This window comes from Balearica regulorum, chromosome 2, assembly GCF_011004875.1.
Source record: "Balearica regulorum gibbericeps isolate bBalReg1 chromosome 2, bBalReg1.pri, whole genome shotgun sequence".
NCBI lineage: Eukaryota > Metazoa > Chordata > Aves > Gruiformes > Gruidae > Balearica > Balearica regulorum.
In genome coordinates, this window is record NC_046185.1 from 161,661,578 (window position 1) to 161,670,627 (window position 9,050).

Sequence of the window (9,050 nt, forward strand, 5' to 3'; positions counted from 1 at the left end):
TCCCCTGACCTTGTGTGCTTTGGATAGTTCAGCATGTCAGTAGCTGTCAACTGTTGTCATTTGCAGCGGGCTTCTTCCGTTTGTGTATAATTCCATAATTTAAAAAAAACAAAACACAATAGAAACAGAGTTTACACAAGTTGCTACCAGTGTAGATTGGGTCTTCATAAATTAATGTAAGCTTAATATTTCATTTTCACCACTAAGTTTGGATAAAAGTGGTTTTTTGCATGTTTGATTTGAGAGGTGAGCACTGCTTTCTTTCTGTGGTAGTCACTCACTGGCTTTTTTCCCAGCATCAGTCTTTGGTCTATAAACTTTGCAACAAAACTTCTACGTGAAAGCAGAAGATTGACTAAAAATGCATTTCCAGTTCTGTTTCAACAGCAACTGAAGTTGCTCGGATTCGCCTCTGCTTGGGAGATTTAATGACATTATTTTTTTGGTTTTGTACTTTATTTGCGTATGCATCTTGAATTTCAGACATACTTGTCTATACATCAGACATAAATTAGTGTAACTTGTATCCTTGGAGATTTTTCATCTGGAAGGAAAGAGTAAAAACTGGAAATACTTAGATTTATTTTTTTTTTAATGGTAAGAATCTATAGAAATTTGGAGTAGTGCCATAAAAACACTTCCAGTTGTTTTAATGTGTGAGTTAATAGTTTCTGAGAAGGGTCACGTGGTGCCAGGCTGACTTGGGCTGTTTTCATGAAGGATGTATCAGGAGCATTATTTGGATGTTGAGAGTCATTGGCTGGATGTTCTAAAAACTGTCCGGTTTCCTTCATCTCAGTTCAGTTGCAGCATCCAAAAGTAGATCACTTTATAAAGCAGTTATGGTTCCCGCGACACTTTTGTTTTTGCCAAGAACACATTTACAAAATCCAGACATTTAAAACCGGAGAAATGTGACTAGCTAAGGACATCATAAAAGCTTACTGCCCACATAAATTAGAGAGAAATTGGGTGAAATCGTGACAAAATGTTTGCTCATTTCACTTTTAACCCAGAATTTTGGTTGTTAATCCTGTCAGACGGAACAAAAACGGTATATCGTGAAACAACAAGCTACTCCCTTTGCAGAACACGGGAGATGTCAGTGTGTGTTGCCTGGAGTAAGAAAGTGCCAGTTACTTCATGTGCCTCTGGATGGTCTTGTGCGTGCTTCACTAGAATCTGAGCAGCCTTCTGGCACTGCCATGGTGTCACCCTTTGGAAAAGGTACCTGGTCATGGCTCTCTGCATTGTCTTTCTCTTTTCCCCGTTACTAGAATGATTTATGGTTTTTAATTCAGCCTTCCACCTTCCTTTCCCTCTTAATCCTTGCAGCCAAGAGGTTACAGATCTCTCCTGCAGTGCTCACATACACCTACGGACGGCTGAAACAGATCTCAGTGCTACAGATGCGTATCCGTCTAGCAAAAACCCTGTGCTGGGACGGCACCGGTTGTGTGCGAGCAACTGCAAGCGTCTTCCCTTTCTGCTGACACCTTGCCATTACGACAGCAGCAGAAGTGCCGAGTGTGACTCCTCTGGAGGCCTGCTACAGAGACCAGCTGCTCCCTACTCAGTACCTCCTCGGGCCTTATGTGCCCCCTTGCATTCCTGCAAGCCCCAGTTACCAGAATCTTTGTGCCTCGTGGCTTACCGCGTAGACTAGACTGCCTATGTAATTTTCAGGTCTGTTTGAGCATGGTCGGTGTTCACCCTTGGAGGGTGGTAGCAGGTGGTGAACGGTGAAACCGCTTCCAGCGCTGGTCTGTGCCAAAGAGTGCATTCACCTGCTCGGCTTCTGCTGGTTTCCTCATCTGAAGTAACTGTGGAATCTAGTATATAGCCAAAAAATGAGCTTTCATACAATATGAGATACAAGACAAGTATTTCCTTGGGGGTGAGGCTTTACACACTTGTTTGAGCCACCTAAGTAGTTGCTTCAAGATCCTTCATGAGAACTGTGGCTGTGTCCGTGTCCATCTGTCATTCCTGTTGCACAATTAATCGCTTCCCTGCGTGCATCTGTAGCGGCAGTGCGAACCCCTGTGATGCAGCTAAGCAGCAGGAGTCCTGGAAACGGCGAAGTCTGTCCGTTATTCCTTCACTGTTTCAATACGTTTGTTTTTAGAGCTAAGTAACCGAATCGCGAGGCAAGTTGATGACTGGGCTGCCCACAGCCTGGTACACTGATTTTCTGATATTCCCTTGACTGCCTACTCTTGATTGTTACTGCTGGTCTTGGGTCGGGGTGAAAGCGATGGTAAATAGGAGGCGGACGGGAAGGGAACGCAGGGGAGAGCTGCCGCTGCGCTCAAGGCTCGGGCTGCAGCCCACGGGCTCCACGCGGTGCACTTTGGTATTTGGCCTTTTGAGGGCAGGCTGTTTCCGCAGCGTCTGCCTCCATGGCCAACAATGATGGGGGATATGAATCAAATGTCTCCGGCCTGTAATAACTGTCTTTCTGCTCGTGATACAAAGATACTTGTCTAAAATGAATTGTTGTTTTGAGCATTCTATCGACAGCAGTGCAGTATGAAGCTAATGATTTTTCCTAGATAAGAGTTTTGACAATAATGTTTGAAAGTACCTTTAGGTTGACCACCCAAGTTGTGTATCTACTCCAAAGACAATTTTGACACCAGCTTCTTCATGAATCTCATTCTAGGTGAGGATTTAACCCTGTGCTGATGTCTTGCAATGCTGTTGTTTTGCATCTATAAGCACAGTGTGGGGTGGGGGTGGAATTTAGAGTTCTGCTTTTTGTGTGGTTGGTTCACTCAGAGCACTGTTTTGCAATTTTCAGTTTGTCCTGTAGTAGTAAAGATGGATCTCATTAGCTAGTTGTGCTAAGTGCTTGCGCTAACCTGTGGAGAAACAGTCCCTGTCCTGAGAAAGGAACACGGATTAGATAGAGCAGGCAACAACTGGAAGGGGAGAAGCTACACATCCAGAAACATGAGGATTCCTTTCATCAAAGGGCTTCAGAGCTGCTGCAACACCCAACTTCGAGTGTCCTTTCTGTCACTGGAATCACCTCCCTGACGGAGACACTTGGGTGTCCTGTAAAGTAAATGGAGGCAAGTGGGTAAGAAGCCCCAGAATTTGCAGAAGCCGGCTAATCGGGCCAGCAGTGATTGCTGGAGATGGGCACTGGGTTTCTCTGAGGGTTTTCAGTCATGGAATTGACATCCATTTTGGAACTGGCTAGACAAGCTAAGCCTCTGTCATGGAAAACCATTAAATAGAGGTACTTCTGCCAGTACACCACCTGGTTTACTGACATGTCCAAGCAGACGTGCTGTCACAGCCTGCTCTGATTCAGTTCATGAACTCGAAGCCACTGATCTTTCTAGTGAAACCCTACCAAACTGGCCGGCTAGGGCCATGGTGTCCCCAGGCTGCTCACCAGAGAAGCAGCCGTGTCAGCCCCAAAGGATTTGAAGAAGGTGTCCTGCCTGCCAGGCGCACTCGTCATCTGTGCCGGTGGGTGGAATGGGTAGCTGAAAGCCGGCAGCCTTGCTTTGGAGGTCTTTGGTGGGAGGTCTCCATGGTGAAGGAGCTCCAAAGACGCATTCCAGGTAGGGCCAATCAGGTGGATAAACCCAAGCTGCTTAAAGATGGGACGGCAGAGGAACAGGAAGGGATTTTTTTGGCGGCAGCTTGCAGAGAAGTGGGAACCTCTGGTACTGCAGTGCCTGGGTCTCTTTACGTGTTTAACCCATGCCAGCCTGTGTGAAGACAACCCCAAACCCTCCTGTGCCCATCCTGGTCCCGTGTGCGCGTTGCCCGGCAGTGAAGCTGTGGAGGAATTATATATAAACCCCAAAGTGCTCTTGCTAGTAACCTGGCTCAGTGGGAAAGCGAGGAGCAATTTTGCTGTTATTTTTGAATTGTCTTCTCCTGCAGTCACATGGGAAAAGCTTTTCTCACCATGCAGCAAAGGAAATGTAGGAAATGTTCCTTTTTCCTTTTTTTTGTGTTGTTATTCAGGTCCATCTAATCAGCTCCACCTACACAGCGGCGGTATAGCCAGTTCTCACACGCTTCCTAATAGCCATCTGCCTGTGCAATTAATGGCTTGTCTGCTTTTCCCATAGCTTGGAGGAAAAGACCGAACAAGAGCTTTGAGTATTTGCTTAAAATATCCGTAGTGTCTGGATGCTCCGGGGTGGATACTCAGCGCTGGCTATGAACAACCCCCACTTTTCTGTGGTGTAAAATATTACAGAGCAACTGGCCTTTTCCATCGTGCCCTTCAAACAGGTTTCCCACCTGCCGTGTGAAAAATTAACAGCTGTGGCAACATAATATTCCCCAAATACTCGCTTCCAAGAGCTGAACGTGAGGCTTTTGATGTTGGTTTGAGAAGTACGATGGCTGGCATCCCCGCTTCCTCGCCGGCGCGTTCGGTGGGTGGGGAGAGATGCAGAAAAGAGCTCTGGAACAACAGTGCTTCCAACTCTGCTTAAGAAACAGAGCGGAGGTGTTTGGCAGATGACAGAAGTAAAGTTGGTTTGTGTCAAGAATAAATATTTCCCAGGACAACAAATAAAGACCCTTGCAAGCTTTCCCTAGCAGCCCTTGACAGCCGATGGGGCAGGGCTCGGCATCCAGGGAGGAAATCCGGTGCTCAGCAGCCTTAACTCCCGACTCATCTTCGCACGGATGCGTCCATCTGGAGGAAGACCGGCCCGTCTCCCTGCCAGCCTCCTTTTACTCCCATGCATTACAAAAAATGCGTGTTCCTCCCCGCGCAGGTGTGTTGTGACCCAGCCGCTGCTCTTTGGTGCTGCAGTGCCTCCAAAAGCGGGGTGGCCGTGCCTGAGCCCCTGGGGAGCCACAACAGGACACAAAGCCTAGTGAAATGAAACCATAGCCTAGCTGTAAAAGTGACCTTGAGCTTGGATTTGATTACAGAGTGTTTAAAGAGGCAAGGTAAGCTGAAACTAAAGGGTGAAAGCAAGGTGAGAAAGCTGAACTAAGCCATGGCAGTGCTAGAGGGGAGGATGCCAAATTGGGTCCCTCAGCCATCAGCGGGTCCCTTGGGTTGAACCTGAGCTGCTTCAGTGGGAGCTGGAGGACCTTGTGCAGAACATCTGCCCTGCGATACCATGCTGTGAGGTGGACAGGTATCACCCCATGCCTGAGCGTGTATACGCGTGTGCTGGTCCCAAAAGGAACCGGGCAAGAAACAAGGCTTGCTACAAGCACTGCATCTGTGATACACACGGTCCGTTTCCTTTCATAGAATCATATCATAGAATGATACGATTTGTCACATGTGACTTCATTTTTCAGTCTCCTTAAACAGCCTTTGTCTGTTTTATCTTTGCCTACACCTCCACAACCTGAATTTCATCACCTGCAAGGAGACACCACTCCTCTCCCGTTCCTCTGGAGGAGGGAAGGCGGGAGAACGTAACCACTGTCCCGCTTATTTCCTTGGGACGTAGCGTTGCACCTGCGTGAGCTCACCTCAAGCTGTGCTGTGCAGCGGCTGGAGCTCCAGGAAAAGGTGCTGAGATTCAGCGAACTTGATTTAGCTGCACCTTGAAGACAACTGCATTACTATTCCTATTGCTACACTATTACTGACTGTGTTGTTATATTATTAGTATATCAGACCGACTGCCTTTTCCAGTCGAGGGAAATGTAATCAGCAGACCCAGCAGTGCTCACTGAGAGCTCAGGACCTCACAGCAAGAGATGGGCTGGAGATGGGGCTGCCTTCCCCAGTGCCACCTCTGCCCCGGGGGACTTCAGAGCCCCGCAGATTCCTGCCAGGATTAAAGAACAAATAGAGAGTGATTGCTTAGCGTGTTTCTCAGCCGGGGTGACAACATCTTAACCTTTCCTTTTTCTCCTTGTCACAGGCATCGTGTAATGTCAAGCAAGTGTGATGGGGAGAAGCTGTGCAGGAGCAGTGAAAGGTTGCGGTGAAATTTCCCCGTCCTCCCTTGTCCCAGCTCCAGTCTTCAGGTGTTTTACTGTGTGGGGAGGTTCCCGTGGATGGGAATGCAAATTGTGCGTTCACGTGAGTTAGGATCGGTGTGTGGCTGTGAGAGAGGAGTTTTGGCTCCAGGGTTACGTTTTCATTACATCAGGTTTGTGCTGCAGTGAGTAGGAGATTTCAGGAAATAAATCGATATTCCTCCCATCAGGATAAGTCCCTTGGGTAGCAGAGCAGCTCCCTCGCCATCTCTGGGCTTGCCTGTCCTGAGCCCTTGCCAGGGGTTAGGTGTCCAAGGCAGGCCACGTCCTTCTTGCAAAAACAATGTATATAAAAAGCAGAGACACGTATTGGAGACGCTGGAGGCCAATGTTCAAACACCCCTGCGCCCGATTTGCACTGGGGATTTGAACTCCAGGTCCCCACTCCCAGGGGCCACACGCTCGCCATGGGGGTGTGGGAAGAAGTGGGACACGAATTCTGCTAAAGCGTTTCTACTGTCCCTAAATTGCTTGGAAGCTTTGGCTGTCGGGCCGGTGAGGGAGGACGTAATCCTCACTGCAGAGCTCATCGGTGGTGCGAGTCTCTGCCCCGCGGATGCTGGGAGTGCCCTGAAGAAGTGGGTGAGACTGTGCAGGAGCGTGTGCGGGGGTCCCGCAGGGCAGCACCCCTGGGACTGCGAGCGTGGACAGGAGGGAGCCCCAGGGACGTCTGGGCTTTCCCATGGCCGCGTGAGTCCTGGATCCAAACCAGAGACACTCCCGTTGCGTGTGGTAAGACTCCAGGCACTCGAAGATTGAGCCAGGTGATACTTTTTTTTAATGCAAGATGTGCTAGGCACATAAAATACGTGTAAAAATTTCCAGCCATTCCCACACTCTTTTGCACGCTGAACTATCCCCTGAGCACGGCCTTCGTCACCCCCATGGTCCTCCTCATCCCCATGGCCCTCCTCACCCCCATGGACTCTTTCGCAGCGGCAGCTTTGCTTTGTTCTCACCCCTTTGTACTCCTCCCCCGTCGGAAGCTGCCATCACCAAAGCGAGCGCGTTGCTCTTACTAATAGCAAAGTAATCAATTTGAGTCACTGTATACATTAGTAATGGCCATGTAATTCTAGTGCAAATTAGGTTTGGGCAGGCTGCAAAGCCTGAGACATCTCGTCTTCCTGAGCAGAGCTTGGATTTACTGTCCTCTGGGGAAGGCCACAGCGAAACACCCCCCTACCCCCCTCACAAATCCTCCCTTGATTGGATACAGTATGGTCGTCTGATTAAAATTGTGCAGTGGTTCAGAAAATGATTTTCAGCCAGTGCTTCGCAGTAAATTACTTTTTTTTTCCCCCCCAAGACAACAAATTTTTACCTCAAGTGCAGCTGGACACTGAAACAAGAAGCTCAAGAAAAGCAAGATGCCAGCGATGCGAGGATGGAGAGGGGTCAGGGGAGCACCCGGCAGTGGTGACGCCGTGCCACGGGCCATCCCTGGTACACAGACGTGCATCTCCCACGAGCCCAAAGCCTGGTGCCCACTGCCCACTTAACACCCAGATCCCTTTTCCCACCGAGTCAGGCCCCTGACAGGGGGTGAGGAGCATCTCCTGTGGGCAAGTATCCTGGTACCACCACCCACCTGGGATGTCCCCTTCCCGACGTGCCTTGTCCGTGCCCGTCACCAAACCACCTGGGGAGATGGGTGGGCAGAGGAGAGTGTGTGTCCCTCCCGCAACCCTCACCTCCGCTCCAATGGCCACTGATGCCTCTGGGGCAACGAAAGCCCCGGTGTTACATGCCCACCAGTGCCAGCCATGCGGTGTTTTCTAGTCCTGGGTGTTAAAACCACTTCAGTGAAGGAAATGCAGTTTTTCGTCAGTCCATGGAATGGGGTCTCCTGTTTTCCACATGAGCATCCCGATGACACGGAGTCTCATTTGTCCCTAATGCCTGATCCCATGCTAGCTCGCTCGTCCAAAACGCTGCTGATGCTCTTCTGCACGGGAGGAGCTGCCCGCTTCCTTCCATCCTGCGGCGAGGGCTTGGCAGGGAAGGATGCATCTTCCAAGACGAGTCCAGGATGAATCTCCTGTTTCTTGGTGTGGTGGTTTAACCCCAGCCGGCAGCTGAGCATCACACAGCCGCTCGCTCACTCTCCCCGGTACGATGGGGGAGAGAATCAGAAGAGCGAAAGTGAGAAAACTCGTGGGTTGAGATAAAGACAGTTTAACAGGTAAAGCAAAAGCCATGCACGCAAGCAAAGCAAACCCAGGAATTCATTCCCCACTTCCCATGGCAGGCAGGTGTTCAGCCATCTCCAGGACAGCAGGGCTCCCATCACACGTCATGGTGACTTGGGAAGACAAACATCGTCACTCTGGATGCCGCCACCTTTCTCCTTCCCAAATCCCTTATATGCTGAGCATGACGTCATATGGTGTGGGATATCCCTTTGGTCATTGGGGTCAGCTGTCCCGGCTGTGTCCCCTCCCAAGTCCTTGTGCACCCCCAGCTACTGGCTGGTGGGGTGGGGTGAGAAGCAGAAAAGCCCTTGGCTCTGTGTAAGCACTGCTCAGCAGGAACGAAACCATCCCTGGGTTATCAACACTGGCTGCAGCACAAATCCAAACCACAGCCCCATGCTAGCTACTGGGAAGGAAATTCACTCTATCTCATCTGATACCAGGACACCCCCAAAGGAGGGTCAGGAGGTGCACCACCCTCCAGAGTTTCTAAAACAAGGTCTTAAGCATCTGCCTGAAGGAAGGTGTCTTTGGTTGTGACTCCAGTGATGGCAATACTGTCCCAGTTTCAGCAAGTTCAAGCCTTGAGGAGGAGTGAGATTTAAGCGCGCAGCAATCAGCCCTTACTGATGGCCTTTTGTGGACCTTGTGCCCACCTAATCGGTGCTCACCCTGTGCACTGGGTGCTGGGCTGGGTCTCCAGACATTGGTCACCCAGCAGTGGGCACATCTGGACTGAACCTCGCTCCAAGCAGCTCCTGCCCCGTGGCAGGGAGCTGTGTCTGTGTAAGGAGGTAGGATAAGGAATTACACAGATTCACAGATTCATGGATTGGTAGGGGTTGGAAGGGACCTCTGGAGATC

The 9,050-nt window shown here is 49.9% G+C and overlaps 1 long non-coding RNA gene across 1 annotated transcript; it reads left to right on the forward strand.

Moving 5' to 3' along the window:
• The first annotated feature begins 458 nt into the window (after positions 1-458).
• Positions 459-7,250, forward strand: LOC142600629 (uncharacterized). Its single transcript, XR_012834219.1, has 2 exons — positions 459-1,227; positions 1,336-7,250. It is a non-coding gene; the product is annotated as an uncharacterized LOC142600629 (long non-coding RNA).
• The last annotated feature ends 1,800 nt before the right edge of the window (positions 7,251-9,050 follow it).